A 19,015-nucleotide genomic window follows, 5' to 3' on the forward strand; every position below is an offset into this window, starting at 1 on the left:
ACAAACAACAAAACATACAAAATATGGAGTTTTTTTGCCCTTAAGCTCTTAAGGGAGGTTTCTCTCCTGCATTTGAAGATAACAGTTCGCTTTAATTCTTAATTAATTTCAATTAAATCTAATTAGTTCATGTTGAAATCATGCATTGCTTATCATTTTTACTGTAGCTAGCAAATTGGTCTCAAGGTCAAATCCTGACGCCATTTAATCCCTTAGGGACTTTGCTGGTAAACGAAAGCAGGGTGATTTCTCCCCAGGGTGCAGTCCTGGCTCCATTTAGGTCAGTAACTAAATTCCCTTCAGTTTCGACGGGGCCAAAACTGCAGTTTAAATCTTTCATTACCTTACATGTTGGTTACTGCTGTTAACTCTGTTTCATCACATCTTTGAGCTTGAATTTCCTTTATTCCAATTATATGCACCAGGGTGTGTTTTCATTATATATTTTAAAAGCAAAGGGAATGCTAGCATTGTCACACATTCACAATTTTAATTAGTCATTTCATCTTTCAGGAGCCCTGCTCTTGATCAGCATTACAGACAAAGCTTGTCCACATTTAGTATGTTCTCATACTGCTCCTTCCTTCATATTCATAGGAACGTTTGGATCTGCCTTTTTCAAAGTCATAACTGTGGCAATGTTGTAGATAGTAGGAGAAGATATATTGATTAAATATTGTCCTTCCTCACGCATGCTAGTGGGTTAGTAGCAGAGTACATTCCCCAGTATATGGCAGGAAGTTAGTTGGTAGCATAGCTGTCAACTGTCCCTTATTTGGTGGGAAACTCCCTTATCCCAGCGCCGTGTCCCGCTGCTGTCCCTTATTGATGATGTCCCTTAAATTTCCCGGGTTTCAAAGGAAGCAGCTCCTCTCCCTCCCTCTCTGCCAGCTAGGGAGGCTCCAACTGTTATATTGCTCACCCAATAAGGAGTCTAAGAACGACTGGGGGGTGGAGCTTGCATGCCTTGTGCCGATCAAATCGGCCGCATTGTCTGGGGACTCGCCTTTGCTCAGCGCTTCCCAGCAGAGAGGTGACGGTGGTTTTCCTTGCTGCATCCCCTTTGCCGGGTTGCTGCGCTATGGGAACCACCGCTTGAGGCTTCGTTTGGCTGCTGGCTGGGCTTTCTGCCTTTGACTCGGAGGGGCTCAGCAGTTGAACATACCTGTGCCCAGAAAATCCCTTATTTTGGCTGCTGATCCCTTATTTTCGAGGCTGCTGCTCCCTTATTTTCAAATCTGTAAGTTGAAAGCTATGGTTGGTAGATTTGTCTGAATCTCTTTACTTAAGCAATTCAATCTGGCTTGTCCAGATTAGGTTTCTTCCTGGAAAATCCCCTTTGTTCCCTCTGAAAAAGAATAAAGACACAACAGTCTTCTTTAAAAGTAATGATAATAAGTTTACTTACATTCAGTTCACAGTTGGTTCCCTGAAGGCAGGCTTTAGCTTATAGTTACAGAAGAGAGTTTGAGTTCATCCCATATGGGAATAAGCTCATGTGCTGCTGGCTGAGAGCCAGCAGACAGCAAAAATACATCAGTATAATAGCATCAAGAGAATCAAGAGACAAGAGAGGAAGATGGTTGCTTGACTGGCCCTTTTACAGGGTCTCCCAGGGTCATGCCCACTGACCTGGTCACATGCAGGGGGAGGATGCTCCAGACCAGGTGTGACAGGAAGTCCTCCTGGCTGGAGTAACATCCCCCTGTGTGTCCATTCTGGGCAAACAGGAAGTGTTGTACTTGACTACTTATGTTACATCCCACAATAACACGGTTTCATTTAACTCAGTAATGTGTGCCCTAGAGGTAAGGAAAATGCATTCCTCTCTCCACACGTTGCTGAACTGCAAATCCTATCAGCCCTGACCCAGAATGGCCAACAGCCACAGCACTGTAGCCCGTAGAGTCGCAGGATCCCTATCCCTGGTCTCCACTGATAGGAAGAGTAGGGTGTGTCATTTTAGGGAGTGAAACTGCATTTTTGCCAATTTCTTCAATTTCTCATCCTGGGCCAGCAGGGGGATACTGTAGATAGTTCAGGTCCACATATGCAAATAAGGGATTGAAAGTTCAGTGATTGGATAGTTACAGAAAATGGTTACTGTTGTGTTCTAGTGGAGCTCTATATAAGCAGGCTGGCTGAACCCTTCAGTTCAGTTCTGTTCTGACCTGTGAATAAAAAAGAGCTGTTTGGAGGATTGCTGTGTCGTCTGATATGTTCACCCACAACTTTAAGTTGGAAGTCTTAAAAGTATGCATTTGGTTGTGAAGAATTCAAACCTGCTATTATTTTTGTGACTGGACAACATTTACATCGAAATGTCTACATTTGATGAAGAGGCACCTAAACTGCTTTTGGAAAAACACTTCCGGGTTGGCGCGACCAGCTAATGGCGGATTCCCTCCGAGCTCTGGAGGGAATCGGCTCGGTGGAGGAGGGGTCCTGCCGCGGCGGCGACGCGGGGACCCTTAGAAACCATAGGCGCGGATGCCTGTGGACCTGGTGACTCGGCGGGCACCATTTGCGCCCCCCCGACCCACAAAGAAGCCTTTTTAAAGGCTTTGGAGAGGATACGGGGAGCGGCGTGGTGCTGTGAGTAGACCGCTTCTTCCACGGAGTGAAGCCGCAAGCCATGGCTGGAGAGCGCTGACTTCTTTCCTTGAATATTTGGACTTAAAAAGCAACAACCCATGAGTAATTGGAACTAAAAATTTCTTCTAATTGAATTCGGTACGACCGGGGGAGGTGCTAAAAGGAAGTCCGCCTCCCCCCCTCTTGCAGGCAATTTAAAGCAAGAATTAAACAACTAAGATCGAGAGACTGTCTTTCTCTTTTTGAGATAAAATTCTTAATTTCACGATTTGGACTTATAAGCTAATTGCTGGAGGATTTGAACTGATCTTTGGAGTTGAAGTGCAACCCCCCCCCCCCCCGATCCGGGAGTGACCCGAGAGGGAGCCTGTGAAGATATTTACAGAGTTTGACAGCTGTCAATTGAGCTGTCAAAGTCAAGAAATTCTGTTTTTTGCTATTTGTGTCGGTTACTTTTGTAACATTGGAACTGTAAGCTTTTAAAATTAGAGTGGCAACAATAACAAAATATCCGGATTGTTGGAAAAAGAACACTTAGTAACAAAAATCCCTCTAGAGGGGATTTGGAACATTACAATGGCTGCAGATGGAAAATTACAAGCAGAGTTAAATAGGGTCTTTGAACTGCTGGGAAAGCTGCAAAAGCAGAGTTCTGTTATGGCTACGAATCTGACAACCTTGAATTTAAAAATAAACAACTCTGCTGAAGTGGTGGACCTGACACAAGAAGAATCTACAGCTGGGAAGAAAGACTTGTGTGCTGTTTTGGAGGAATGTGAAGAAGGAGCAGAAATGACGCAAGTGAAAAAGGACAACCAGAGGCCTTCAAGGTCAGGATGCATGGAAGATAAAGTTTGTATGTCAAAAATATGGTTTGAAATTGAAATTGAGAATGAAGAGTGGGGATTTTTTCCCATGGGGAGTCCGAAAGACTTATGGATTACAAATGTGGCGAAGGTGAAAATTGGACCGTTTGAGGCATTTGGGATATTTGGACTTGGAAAGAACAAGAAGCAAGATCTGGACTCTTATTTTGAACACGAAGGACTGGTTGGAAAAGATTTGGACCCTTTCGGGTCGAAGATGCTCCGAGATTGGATGTCCAACATAAAGGACTGTCAACAAAACCGGCTGAAAGGGACTGAAAGAGATTTAAAGGCCTCGGACGTGATAGATCCAGGCTGAGAACTGTCAGATAGAAAGACAATATTTTGGGGATCAAAACCGGGGGAGGGGGGGGAGGAACGTTAGAATCCAAAGGGTTACAAGCATATGCTCTTACTTGTTAAGATTTTCTGTAAATATATATAATTGGGAATTTCGTGAAAGGGAGAGTGGATCGATCTTAGAAAAGGTGGATGTGGGTATTAAAATAAGGTATAGAAGCTTGAAAATGGTTAATGAAGATGATTTAAATAAAATATTAATAAGGGATTAATTTGGGCATAAAGAACTTGCTGGGCTAAATTTTGAATGGGGATGCAAGAAGGGGAGGTGGGGGAAGTCTGGGAAAGTGGTTAGGAAAATAAGATTTTGAAATTATATGTGTTTTTTGTGTGTAATGTTGATGTTTATGTTTTTTGTGTGTTTGTCTTAAAAAATGAGAAAATCCCAATAAAAATTTTATAAAAAAACAAAACAAAAAACTGCTTTTGGAAAAACCAAAGAATTTTAATTTTAGCTTCTGAAAATGTCAGATAATGCGAGATAATACTAATACGATTACAGTTAATATATAATAGAACCGCAGAGTACTTGGCAATCATTTTTTTATGATTTCTATGCAATTTCACACACCTTTTACTTACCAAGCAAAACTAAATTACATTGCTTGAAATAAAATATCTTCCCAAGTCATCTTGCAACTTTTTAGCACCCCTCATGTCGGGAATTTGGGGTTTGGGGGATTTACCACCACCACCGTCACCACCTGAAAATACAGTGCGCTGGATTTTGTTTCTCATGTTAACTCTAAGCACATTTTATCCTCAGAGCATTCCCGGTGCATCAAGGTGTCTGGTGAGGAATGTGGCACATCTGTCATGGATTTCCCGTGAGTTGCAAAGGATTCTGGGTAGTGGTCTATGGTACATATTCAGCACACCGGGGGAGGCAGCTGGGCCTGTTGGGTCTTAACAATGCCCAATGTTCACTGACAGAGTGCCTTACCTCTCCTTGCCCTTGTCCTACCCTCTAACATTTCTCTGATGAAAATAGGGATGTCCTATTCAATAATAATGGGGGACGCGGGTGGCACTGTGGGTTAAACCACAGAGCCTAGGACTTGCCGATCAGAAGGTCGGCAGTTCGAATCCCCACAACGGGGTGAGCTCCCGTTGCTCAGTCCCTGCTTCTGCCAACCTAGCAGTTCGAAAGCACGTCAAAGTGCATGTAGATAAATAGGTACCGCTCCGGCGGGAAGGTAAACGGCGTTTCTGTACGCTGCTCTGGTTCGCCAGAAGCGGCTTAGTCATGCTGGCCACATGGCCCAGAAGCTGTACACCGGCTCCCTCGGCCAGTAAAGCGAGATGAGCGCCGCAACCCCAGAGCCGGTCACGACTGGACCTAATGGTCAGGGGTCCCTTTACCCTTTTATTCAATAATAATAATAACAACAACAATAATAATAATAATATTTATACCCTGCCCACCTGACAGGTTTGCCCCAACCACTCTGGGTGGCTTCCAACATATATTAAAACATAATAAGACAGTAAACATTAAAAGAACTTCTCTATACAGAGCTGCCTTCAGATGTCTTTTAAAGACTGAACAGTTACTTATCTCCTTAGAATCATAGAGTTGGAAGAGACCACAAGGGCCATCGAGTCCAACCCCCTGCCAAGCAGGAAACACCATCAGAGCACTCCTGACATATGGTTGTCAAGCCTCTGCTTAAAGACCTCCAAAGAAGGAGATTCCACCACACCCCTTGGCAGCAAATTCCACTGTCGAACAGCTCTTACTGTCAGGAAGTTCTTCCTAATGTTTAGGTGGAATCTTCTTTCTTGTAGTTTGGATCCATTGCTCCGTGTCCGCTTCTCTGGAGCCTCGGGGGTCGCATAACTCCATACCCTCCAACATTTCTCCGATGAAAATAGGGGTATCCTAAGGAAAAGCAGGCCATTCCGAATTTTAAAATATAATGGGGAAAATTTATTGACTATTTGAAGATGCATTGTGAACAAAACATTAGCATGACTGATATAAACACATGCAGGAAGAGATAATTAAGGGGACAATGAGGGGAAATTAGTAGATATATTTGAAGTAGATGTGCACTAATAAAACAATATAAAATAAATAACTGCATCAAGTTATTTGCAAAGATTTTGTTTTTCTTGTTTAAATATTTGTAAAAGGTGACAATGAAAATAGAAATTTTAAAAAGCAGGACATTCCGGGATCAAATCAGAAACCGGATGGCTTCTTTAAATCCAGGACTGTCCCTGGAAAACAGGGACACTTGGAGGGTCTGCCCCATACCAGTTTTGCATCTTCTAATTTGCTGATTTAAACCAAATAAAACTTGGCGTCCTCATTTCAAATTTTAATTTACTAGAACTCCGTCAAGAAGGAAGACTTCCGCCACTTACGAAACACTCAGCTGTGTGAAATATCATTGGAACAATGAAGCTGAGCTGGACACAATGGTCATGAATTATTTACATTTAGCACGCAGCATAAATGTAAAAGTTATGTGAAAAAGGAATTCAAGAGATAGAACAGTTCATATTGGCCTGTACCCAGGCAGGGCCCAACCCAGAATTGTTAAGTTGCGACTCCATGCAACTTAACTGTGGAACATGTGAGTCAAAAAGGAGCTACATCCATTATGATCACCCTGTGGCTCCCATATTCTCCATTCAAGCCCATGCCAAACCACATTTTCACATTGCTGTGTATCTATCTGCCTCTAAGTCAATCACATGATGGCTGCTATTATGTTTGCACTGTCTCTTAAGGGGGCAGGGACCAAATTCTTGACCATAGAGTTATGGCACCTTAGCATATCAAGTGAAAGGACCAGACCACAGGTGTCCATGAAATATTTCAGTCAGAACTAGGCCCATTTTAAACATTTAATATCCAAATGACTTTTTTTTTTTACTCATGTATTCATAAATTACTACAGCAGCAGTGAAACCAGGCTAAATTAATGCTCGGTGCTTTATAGAAACCACAGGTATTCCCACGAATGTTAACGAGGCTTGTTCAAATTTGATTTAATTAAAGTTTTACTGTTTGCAAAGATCAAAGAGCCGAGTCTTTAAATTTAGCAAACTTTACCTTTGGTAACCAGCTCATAAGCTCCTCTTGAACAGCTTACAGTCCTCAGCATTCGGTTTTGGACTGGTTTATTATTTTTGATGTCTTGCCAATTAACTCAAAATGCAAACTTGTGATGAAAGGGACTGTTGCACCTAAAGTTCTATCCCCACAGAAATGTAGGTAAAGGACCCCTGGACAGTTAAGTCCAGTCAGAGGCGACTATGGGGTTGCAGCGCTCATTTCGCTTTCAGGCAAAGGGAGCCAGCGTTTGTCCACAGACAGCTTTCTGGGTCATGTGGCTAGCATGACTAAACCGCTTCTGGCGTAACGGGACACCGTGATGGAAACCAGAGCGCACAGAAACGCTGTTTACCTTCCTGCCACAGTGGTACCTATTTATCTACTTGCAGTAGCGTGTTTTCGAACTGCTAGGTAGGCAGGAGCTGGTACAGAAAAACGGGAGCTCACTCTGTCGTGGGGATTTGAACTGCTGACCTTCCGATCGGCAAGCCCAAGAGGCTCAGTGGTTTAGACCACAGCATAAATTGAGTAAAAGTTGCTCAGTTCACACAATAATGGGGTGCATTATTAATCCATTAAAGCTAGCGGAAGGCTTCCAAGGAGATCTATATCGAAGTCACATTCTACTCTCCAAATGCCACAATATTGTTAGGTAATGATTTGTTACATCCTATGCTTACTGCATCTCCTGTATTTATTGTTCATTTCAGACTCTTACGGTGGGCTTCAAAACAATTCGTATTTTCTCAAGTTAGAGGGAGGACTTCCTGAAAAAAATAAGAAACCATATTTTTAGATGCTGTGTACTTCCTTTTGGGGTGTTGTAAGACTGCATGCCCATTTCCCCCCTTTCTTCACCTTTCAAGAAACAACCTGACATTGAAATTTTGCAAAAGTAAATGCTTTCTTAAAAGTATAAGGCACAGCCATTCCAGTATTGCAGCACTTCAGAATGCAGGTTTGAGGGATGCATATTCGATTGTGGAAGGAGCCTAATCATTTCACCACTGAATGACATAGTTCCATCATGTTTACAGCCATAACTTAGGAAGCAAGAGATCAGAAAATTATTCTAATTGCCTGTGAGATTTTTATTCTAAGCTAAGCCAAGTCTGAATCTGGGAACTGGTTCTAAAAATTTAATCATTACAGGAAACCAGTGTTATGAGAAATAAAGAACTACATGGACTTAGTTGGAAGTCTCCTTTTTTCTTTTTTTCTTTTAATTTTCTTTTCTTTTTTAAAGAGAGTATAAGGTTTATACAGTGGTACCTCGGGTTAAGTACTTAATGTGTTCTGGAGGTCCATACTTAACCTGAAACTGTTCTTAACCTGAAGTACCACTTTAGCTAAAGGGGCCTCCTGCTGCCGCCGCGCCACCGGAGCCCGATTTCTGTTCTCATCCTGAAGCAAAGTTCTTAACCTGAAGCAATATTTCTGGGTTAGCGGAGTCTGTAACCTGAAGCATATGTAACCTGAAGCGTATGTAACCCGAGGTACCACTGTATTTTTGATTGCAGTCTACGTCATTATGTTTATATATTTGCATCTCTGGCTTTGTATTTTTTCTGTTTTGGTATTATTTGCTTGTTTTATTTAGTGTTTGTTTGTATGATGCATAATTATAAATAAAGTATCATTAAAAAAAAAGGAAGCAAGAGATCAGACCATGCAGAAGCAGCTGCCACTCCTCCAACATTTCTCTGGTGAAAGTGGGGACTCCCTATTCAATCCCCTCCTCCAACATTTCTCCACAATGGCACCCACCTGAGAGGTGAAAAAAACAACATTGCACCTACCTTTCAGGCGTTGGGAGGATAAAGGAGAAGGGGAGAACAATGCACACTGTCTTGAGTTCTCTGGAAGAAAGGCAGGCTACGAATGCAGCAGAATAAATATATAATATAACATGTGCCCTGCATATCACAGAAAACACAGCCAACACAAAGGGTTGGGGAAATTTATTCAAGCATGAGTTAGCATTGGCTAATCTCCCAGCAACTTGAGACTGCATAGAATAGGACCGTCTTTTAGAAAGATGAGCAATGACCCATAGAATAAACTTTGCTTAACCTACTGAGGCACCTATTTTCCTAGTTAAAAGGTGCCAATGCATTCGTATCATCAGAAGGTGGGGAGAGACACCAGTTGCACTCTAAATATATAGTTAAAAGAGGCCTCTGTTGTTCAGTTTTACCTATACTTGTTCTTCTGATTATGCATTTTGTGTTTTTTTATATTCTATTTTTATGTTGTGAACCACCACGAGACCTACAGATGGTATGTCAATCCAATAAATAAATAAATTACTATTTGCATAATTAAACTTTGCTGGAAATTCCTTAACCAGGCTTTTGGAAGGGTGGGTAGGCAATGGGGTGCTTTAAAAAGAAGCACCTATTTAGCGTGGTGAAGAGCCGGTCTCCTCCTTTTTTGTCAGTGCTGGTTGTGATGACATCATAGCTATCTAACCAGTCAGAAAGGACACTGATTTGGGGTTTTGTTATGCCGAATAATAATGAGCCCTGTTGAGAGATTGACAGCTCAATTATTGAACGAGAGTGTGGTCATTTCCCAATAGAGATAGGAAGATTCCTGTCAACAGAGGGCACCTGCCTCTGTTATGTCTCATTTGTGTACAAATTCAGGGTGTTCAGGAATCTAGTAGAGATATATCTCCTTGGAAGGGAGCTTTTCAATGGAGCAGACACCAGACTGCCATCTCTCAGTATGTGAAGCTGCTAGAGGATGTTCATCTTCGTCACATTTGACTGGAAACAGGAAAACACAAGGAAACAATCACATGGCATAGAGGGTACCTTTGGACAGGAGTGGGTTTCAGCTTTTCTGCAATGGAGCGAGCTCTCCTTTCCCCAACTTTACTCAGGTAACAACACAGAAAATCATAAAATTGCAGAGTTGTAAGGGTCATCTGGGGACGCGGGTGGCGCTGTGGGTTAAACGACAGAGCCTAGGACTTGCCGATCAGAAGGTCGGCGATTTGAATCCCTGCGACGGAGTGAGCTCCCGTTGCTCGGTCCTTGCTCCTGCCAACCTAGCAGTTCGAAAGCACGTCAAAGTGCAAGTAGATAAATAGGTACCGCTCCAGCGGGAAGGTAAACGGCGTTTCCGTGCGCTGCGCTGGTTCTCCAGAAGCGGCTTAGTCATGCTGGTCACATGACCCGGAAGCTGTACGCCGGCTCCCTCGGCCAATAAAGCGAGATGAGGGCCGCAACCCCAGAGTCGGTCACGACTGGACCTAATGGTCAGGGGTCCCTTTAATTTACCTTTAAGGGTCATCTAGTCTAACCCCCTGCAATGCAGGAATCTCAACTAACACATCCATTAGAGGTGGCCACCCAACCTCTGCTGAAAAACCTCCAAGGAAGGAGAGTCCACCATCTTCTGAGGGAGCTTGTTCCACTGTTGAGCAGCTCTTACCGTCAGAAAGTTCTTCCTGATGTTTAGTCGGAATCTCTCTTGTAACTTGAATCATGTATGATCTCTGAATCAAATTCTGTCATCTTCACACACCCCCTCCTCCCATATTTCTGGATAGCTGTTTGCTTTGTTTCTATTCTTCATGTACAATGCATATCTGATCGTGCAGTTTATGCATTATTTTTTGACATTGTAAAGTGAGATTTTACATTACATAAACTGCTCCAATAGGTTGAGGAAGTGGCTTCATGACTGACACAAGAGTCAGCCAATCAGTGGTTTGCACAGCCCGTGTCAGGAATTTGCCCCCCCCCCCGAGCGGAAAGAAGAGTTAGACTCAGATTGAACTAAGTGAACGAAGAATCGACTCTGAACATGAGAATGGCCTGACAGAAGCGAGAAAGGGCTGTCTGACTCCCCTTCATGGGGAAGACTTTTAGCTCTCAAGAAGGGAAAGAGTTGGTAGGCAGCCAGAGCGTTGCTAGGCAATCAGCAGATAAGCAGAGGTCTGGGTCTGTGTCGAGTGGCAGTGAGGAGGGGGCAGGCCAGCCTCTCAGACCCCGTTCTAGGCGTCTGGATAAGATCAGATGGCAATGGAAGGGCAAGAGGGGAAAGGCAGGAGTCTGGCATCCTTCCTGCTGTGGGAGGGGTGAAACTTCAGACTGACCAACAAACGTAAATGCAAGCAGGCGAGAAGCCAGGCTCTGGATGTGTCTTTTTGTAAATAAACGTACATAAACTTGCCAAGAGTCATTGCTTCTTATCAAGTCTTGCTTGCCTGCCAGAGATCAATGGTTACGGAAGAGTCTCTGCTGCTTTTCCAGCCTAGAATGGTGTGAGGAGAAAGTGAGAAACTGGGTTTGCAGTGCCTTCGTGCTTTCTGTGCCTGCATTGAGGCTGGGCAACCTCAAACCTTAAGGACTGACATGGGTTTACTATCAAGCATCTGATTATCTTATGAACTTCTCATTTCTTATGAAAGTCAGTGCAAACCTATATATTTAAAACTATCAAGTGTCTAATTAGTGCTATACCAAAACCCCTCGCATTGTAGCATCCTGTTCACAGGCCGTATGTTTTTTTCTCGTAGGGACCTTTTGCAACAGGGGAGGTATATGGAGTGAATCACTTGGAAGGGAAATAGTTTTGCCCTGCCCCCCAGTCTTCTACCAATGACGTAAGGGAGCCCCCCCCAGCTACATCTAAAACAGTAACATAAATTAAAATAAAATACAAAAGCAAATTAAAACAACCACCAGTTATTAAAAGAGAGCCATGTTTATAAGCAGAGAAGGGATCAAACAGGAATTAAAGGCTTGCCCAAAACGTGCCGTTTTCAGAATCTTTCTAAAAGTATTTGATTTGTAAAGCTAGCAACAATGCCATTTTTTTAGCCGATATGTTAAAGATTGCTATGGTTTCTTGCCTTGTGCAAGAAAGAATGGCCGACTGAAAGTGAGAAGCTTGGGGTCAAAATCCTAATGATGTTCTCCGGTGCCCTGATAATGAGTCAAGAAAAACAGAATCCTCTTTTGCAGAGGAATAAAGTTTTTGAAAAAATGGAGGGCTAGCCCTTGTTTCAAAGATTAAGTACAGGACAAAAACAGTTGCCCAGAAAAACTAGACTATGGGAGTCTCCCTGGTCTGTCTTATGCAAGTAAGTCAGATTAAAGTAAGCTCTGGAACCAATTGGACAAAGCCTCTGGGATAGTGCCCATCAAGATCTATCGGCCTATGACAGCACAACTCATTCCCTGTTTTCCTTTAGCATCACGTTTGGCAATGTTTTTTTTACATACCCTCCAACATTTCCCTGATGGAAATAGGAACATCCTATTCCATAGAAATAGTAGTAATTTTATTATTTATACCCTGCCCATCTGACTGGGTTGCCACAGCCACTCTGGGCAGCTTCCACCATATACAAAAACATAATAAGACATTAAACATTAAAGAACTTTCCTATACATGGCTGCCTTCAGGTATCTTCCAAGAATTGTATAGTAACTTATTACCTTGGCTGGGGGTGGGGTTGCATAACTCTGTATCCTCCAATGAAAATAGGGATGTTCTACCATACCCTTCAGGAATGTGGGTGGCGCTGTGGGTTAAACCACAGAGCCTAGGACTTGCTGATCAGAAGGTTGGCGGTTCGAATCCCTGCGACGGGGTGAGCTCCCGTTGGTCGGTCCCTGCTCCTGCCAACCTAGCAGTTCGAAAGCACGTCAAAGTGCAAGTAGATAAATAGGTACCGCTCCGGTGGGAAGGTAAACGGCGTTTCCGTGTGCTGCTCTGGTTCGCCAGAAGCGGCTTAGTCCTGCTGGCCACATGACCCGGAAGCTGTACGCTGGCTCCCTCAGCCAATAAAGTGAGATGAGCGCCGCAACCCCAGAGTCGGCCATGACTGGACCTAATGGTCAGGGGTCCCCTTTACCCTTACCATACCCTTCAACATTTCTCCAATGAAAATAGCAACGTTCTAAGGAAAAGCAGGGAATTCTGGGATCAGGACATCTTCTGTAAATCCAGGATTGTCCCTGAAAAATAGGGACAGTTGGAGGGTCTGTGATTATCTTTATCTCTAAGTGGTAAGATTTCCAAAAAGCCTTTTTGCTTCTCCGATTGAATGTCTTATGTTCACAAGTTATTGGGAGATGAGCCAGCATTCAGATGTGTTCTAGAATATGTCCCTCGAACAAAGAGGAGGTGGGAAAAGTGGGGACAGCAGTTCCAGAAGCAAAACTTCTGCATGCAGCACATAATTAAACTGCGGAACTTGGTCGGTCCCACAGGACACAATGATGCTTACCAACTTGAATAGCTTAAAAAGAGGCAAATTAATGGATGAGAGGGCTATCGATGGCTACTAGCCATGATGGCTGTGCTCTGACTCTACAGTCAGAGTTAGGAATGCTTCTGAATACCAGTTTTGGAAACCACAGTTTCCCGTGGCATCTGTTTGGCCACTGTGAGAACAAGAAGATGGACTACATGGGCCATTGGGCAGATCCAGCACGCTCTGCTTATGTCCTTGTGTAAGAATAATTTAATAAAAGGGACAAGTTGGCTCCAGAAGTCCAGTGCAGAGCAATCACACACATATTTCTAAACCTGAGGTCAGAGACACACCTTTCCATCAAGATAATATCTTTATCCTCCCAGCCATCATGGAGCCAGGATCTTAGAATCTTTTCTAGTAGGAGATCGTGGATAGATTCTTCATCGTCCCATAATGACAGAGACAGTCGATTCTTGTCCTGACACTCTTCTTGAATTAAGGCCAGGAGAAAAATTGTTTATCTGTGCTCTAAGCCCTGTGGTCTGCCCTCATTCACAAATTCTGTCATTAAAAAAAATCTGTACTCTTATAGGGACCATGAAAATTGCTACCACTGCAACTAATAATACTAGAGAATTGAGAGACAGCGGGGATTGCCGTAGCTTTAACAAATATGCTTTATTCGCCTATTTACACCTTCAGTCTGCATGTAAGGAGTCCCGATCTTACAGCATGGTCGTTTCAAGAGGGGCTTGCTGCCATGGAGTCTCTCCCAGCTACCCTTCAGCCAGCCTACCCAAGATGGATCCCAGATTTTCTTCCCCCTCCTTCTACCCAGCAACCCTTGCTCAAGACTCTCGTTTCCTGTCATCTCACACCCAGTTACCCTGACAACCTTCCACCACCACCACCACCCCAGTCTCTGTTCACACCCCAGGGAAAAGGGGGGAGACAGTTCTCTTGCATTACCAATGGCTCTCAATAGCCCTGTATTGTTTCTTAATAGCCCTAGCTTGGCCAGGTCGTTTTACATAGCCTAGGTCAGGAATTACTCTGCAGCTTGTAATTCTCCCTTCGTATCTCAAATAATCTTACCATTTAATAATTTCTAGGGTTTAGCTGCCACCCCCATTTTGTAACAATATTTACTTCCCTTGGCAGATCCAAGAGACTTTCATGAATTCTTCTATTGAAAGAGAGTTTATTTATTTATGGCACGCCCTGGCATTTCTAACCTGCCCTTCGCCATATGGTCCTAGAGCAGGGATACACACATAATTAAAACAACAAATAGCAACAAAGGTAAAATCACATAAATTTAAATAACCATTCATATAATTAGCATCGTGTGCTCTGTCACTGTTGGTGCATACACTATTTCAAACTGAATAGTGTATTATAATCTCACCACCTCCCAGGAGTGCCAACTTGATCCCACGACCATGAGTGCCCAGGGCTGTGGGTGCCGTGCTGCGTGCATGGCCCTGGTACAAAAGTTGTGGGTGCCCGGCCCCTTCAAGGGGAATTTTGTGGGTGCAGGAGCACCCAGGGCCCCCGGGATTTGGCACCTATGCCTCCTCCCCAAGGCCTGCTGAGAAAAAGTTAGTGCCAGACATATCAGAATGTTTTCAAACTTACTCTGTGTTCAAAACACATCAAATGGTTGCAAACATTTCACGATGAGTTCTACAGGCATTTTTCAGGTTGCAGGTAGATATCCTTTAACTAGAATGTAAAGAGGATTCCTTGATTTGAGACCCGGCTAATAATAATAATAATAATAATAAATTTTATTTATATCCCGCCCTCCCCAGCCGAAGCCGGGCTCAGGGCGGCTAACAACACTAAAATAGTGCAACATTATAAAAACATCAAAGAATTAATTAAAATCAAAATTGATGGCAACCATAAACTAAAGTATTGTAAAGATTGCCAAAGGAGGGAGTCAGGCTGCGCCCTGACCAAAGGCCTGGTGGAACAGCTCTGTCTTGCAGGCCCTGCGGAAAGATGTCAAGTCCTGGAGGGCCCTTGTCTCTTGTGACAGAGCGTTCCACCAGGTTGGAGCCACAGCCGAAAAAGCCCTGGCTCTAGTTGAGGCCAGCCTAACCTCTCTGAGGCCTGGGACCTTCAACTGACAGCCAAACTGCCTCTGCCGCAGGAAAATATATAGGCAGTGGCTATCGTTTTTGTTTGTTGCTGTTGATTTTTTTAAAAAAGCTCTTAAGAACAACCATTTAATGAGCTTAACAAAAGCAAAAGCAAAAAACCTTTAGGCAAAACCACAACATAAAATCTAGTTGTTCTAAGAACCAACTGAACATTTGTTGACATCTCATCCTAGTCCATCGTGTCAATGGCACTGAAAGGCATGTGTAAATGTTAGCAAACTCCTTTCTGGCTGAAACTCCAGGAAAACGTCTTGGAGTAGGATCCAAGCCTTGCAGAACATAGGAAGCTGCCTTATATCTGAGCCAACTATTTCATAGAATTATAGAATTGTAGAGTTGGAGGGTACCACGAGGATCATCTAGTTCATACCCTTGTGATGCAGGAATCTTTGGCCCAATGTGGAACTCAAACCCAGGACCCTGAAATTAAGAGCCTCATGCTCTACCGATTGAGCCATTGTACATGAAGACATCACCTTGCCAGAGACATCACCTTGCCAACAAAGGTCCGTATAGTTAAAGCCATGGTTTTCCCAGTAGTGATGTATGGAAGTGAGAGCTGGACCATAAAGAAGGCTGATCGCCGAAGAATTGATGCTTTTGAATTATGGTGCTGGAAGAGACTCTTGAGAGTCCCATGGACTGCAAGGAGATCAAACCTATCCATTCTGAAGGAAATCAGCCCTGAGTGCTCACTGGAAGGGCAGATCCTGAAGCTGAGGCTCCATTACTTTGGCCACCTCATGAGAAGAGAAGACTCCCTGGAAAAGACCCTGGTGTTGGGAAAGATGGAGGGCACAAGGAGAAGGGGACGACAGAGGACGAGATGGTTGGACAGTGTTCTCAAAGCTACAAACATGAGTCTGACCAAACTGCAGGAGGCAGTGGAAGACAGAAGTGCCTGGCGTGCTCTGGTCCATGGGGTCACGAAGAGTCGGACACGACTAAATGACTAAACAACAACAACATGAACTATTTGTCCATCTAGCAACAACTATTTCTTTGCCACCTGGTTTTAACTGGAGATGCCGGGGCATCTGCATTCAGACACTCCATTACTGAACTACGGTCCATCCTAAACCAAACTGACCATGCAGGCTCCCAATGTGGTATCCAGTGCAGAATTTGTCAGCCTTGGTTTCTGTAGATCAGACAGGTTTCTAGCCCTTAATATTGCTATGGCGCGCTAACAGTTTGGGCATGTGGGGACAAGTTAGGACTGCATTGGCATCAGCCCTCAGCAGAAGGTAGTCCGAGCGACTTGGAGTTGCTGGCACTGCAAGTCCCGGCAAGATTGTACGGCAGAGGAATGTGTAAGCGGGATCTAAGAAGCAGGTTTGCACAGATGTAAGGCAGCGAGGGTAATCCGAAGAAAAGGTCATTCACGCAAGCCGGAGCGAGAGCCAAGGGATTGGGGAAGGCGGAGAAGCAGCCAAGGCAAGTTGGCACACATACAAAGGGAGTCAAGGGAACGAGACAGACAAAGGCACAAGCTAGGTGTTGCTCAGGCAAAGATCCAGAGCTGACCCAGACGAGATGGCTGGTCAAAGGTTTCTTTCTTTTTTGCTGTCCGAGACAGATTGATTTTTTACTGCCCTCCCCTCGTCCCATACCTTATTGTGTGCTCAGCAGTAGAGAGGGAAAAGAAATTCGTTGTGTGCAGATTTTACCAGATTTACACTTCCCAATCCAATACACAAAGGGAAGCTCTCCTTTGAATTTTGCACATCTCTGAATTTTGCGATGCAACTCTCTATTCGTTCATTTGTTCCTGTTTATCAGCTACTTTTTTTTTTCTAAGCATGAACTCAAGGAGACTTACAAAAACAAAGATCGAAAACAATAATAAAAACAACCGGAAATATAACAAAATGTGCAGATGAACAAATTCAACTCGGCCCCACCTGACTTAACAGTATGCAAAGAATATCAAACTCCAAAGGCCTTGGGGAATAAAAATGTTTTTATCTTGTGTCTAAAATCAGATAGTGACTGTGCAAGGTATGGGGAGAGCACCCCACAAGCAGGGAGCCACCACTGAGAAGACCTGTTCTCATGTCTCCACCCTCCAAATATTAATGAAAACATAAAGTCACATTCTCTTGTGGGAAAATTGCTTTCAGAACTGTCTACATTAAGGGGAAATGTGCAAAAAAAATATTATATTATATTACATTACATTACATTACATTACATTACATTACATTACAAAATGCATGCACAAAAGTAGGAATTTTCTTATGCACTTTTTTTAAAGTCACCAGTTTATGCAGAAATTGTCCGTCCCTCCTTTCATGCCAATGTATGCAAAAATTGGTTGAACTGAACTTAAGAAAAGTGAAAAACTCGGAGAAGGCAAAATTAATTTATCCATCCCTACTCAGCAACACAAGGGACATGGGTAGCTCTGTGGTCTAAAGGTCGGCAGTTCGAATCCCCATGACAGGGGGAGCTCCCGTTCCTCGGTCCCTGCTCCTGCCAACCTAGCAGTTCAAAAGCACGTCAAAGTGCAAGTAGATAAATAGGTACCGCTCCGGTGGGAAGGTAAACGGCGTTTCCGTGCGCTGCTCTGGTTTGCCAGAAGCGGCTTAGTCATGCTGGCCACATGACCAGGAAGCTGTACGCCCGCTCCCGCAGCCAATAAAGCGAGTTGAGCGTGCAACCCCAGAGTCATCCGCGACTGGATCCTATAGTCAGGGGTCCCTTTACCTTACTCAGCAACACAGTCACAGCAAAATCAACTGGGAAGAAGTAGCACTACCCCTTCCTCATTCTAATCTATCCTGGGATGAATCTAAATGATTCAGATAATCAGTCTGTACCTTCTGTGCTCTGCACAGCTCAATTTTGCTATTTCTGTTTCCGAGACCCTGTTCCCTATGCCTGCCTTTTCCCGGTCTCCCCCGCCCCCTTCCTTGATTTGCTACTGCAACTCCCCACTCCCCCAAATCTAATGCACCTCAAAATCCCAGCACATGGAAACAGAATTTCCCGGTGGCAGACGTCAATATGATATAGTCTGATTGCACAGTTAGATGGAGGGTGTGTGTGGGAAAAATATATACACACAATTAGGGCCATTGAGCCATGCAGAAAATAAGATGCAACTGAATAGCAGCAGTATCTTTGAAGACATCACCGAACGAATGCAGTGAAATGCCTGAAGACTTGGCAGAACTTGGCACCGTCTGCAGAAATTACTAGCTTTGCTTTTTCTTCCCCTCCTCCCATTTTATTGCTGTCTATTAGCGCAGTGTTTTGTACGGTACCCTGTAGGCACAAATTATTGCCCTAATCAGGACTATAAAACACTGACAACTTCAAATATGTTGGGCAAGGATCTGGCGCTCTGCCTGGTTCTTTTCAGCAACTTACTTGCCCTTAATTCCTTTTAACTAGACTTCTGTCGTCATGGGCTGCCTGGCTTATGGAGAAAGCTCTGGGCTAGGTGTATCCCAGATATCGCTGCTCGGCTTGACCTAAATAGCGCTTGGCACGCTCTATCAGAGTTAGCAAAAGTTAGCAAAAAGCAGAAACCGTGTTGCTATAAACACCTCGGCCCAACAAACAGAACGCGGGGGGTGGGAAACACATTGGCTAGGCATGTAAACATGATGAGTTGCAGACCAACTCCCAAGAAGAGGCAGAGAGCAGAAACTGGATCACAAAGTTATCTGACAACATTTCAATTGGGCCTCTCTTCTGATTAAACATTTCTCCTCGGGACAGGGACAGCCCG

General features: G+C 43.8%; 1 long non-coding RNA gene across 2 annotated transcripts in view; it reads right to left on the minus strand.

Annotated features, from left to right (window-relative positions):
• Positions 1–1,102: 1,102 nt before the first annotated feature.
• LOC308484983 overlaps positions 1,103–19,015 on the minus strand; it is a 43,428-nt gene continuing 25,515 nt past the window's right edge. Inside the window, exons 1-3 of one of the 2 annotated variants that reach the window (XR_013990265.1) lie at positions 7,569–8,068; positions 5,562–5,703; positions 1,103–1,348 (exon numbers count right to left, since the gene is read on the minus strand). This is a non-coding gene — a long non-coding RNA (uncharacterized lncRNA). Of the gene's footprint in view, positions 1,349–5,561; positions 5,704–7,568; positions 8,069–19,015 lie in introns of those variants that run through there. The other variant, XR_013990264.1, reaches the window with a different exon arrangement.

The sequence above is a fragment of the Podarcis pityusensis genome (genome assembly GCF_964106645.2).
Source record: "Podarcis pityusensis genome assembly, chromosome: 9".
In the NCBI taxonomy this organism is placed as follows: Eukaryota; Metazoa; Chordata; class Lepidosauria; order Squamata; family Lacertidae; genus Podarcis; species Podarcis pityusensis.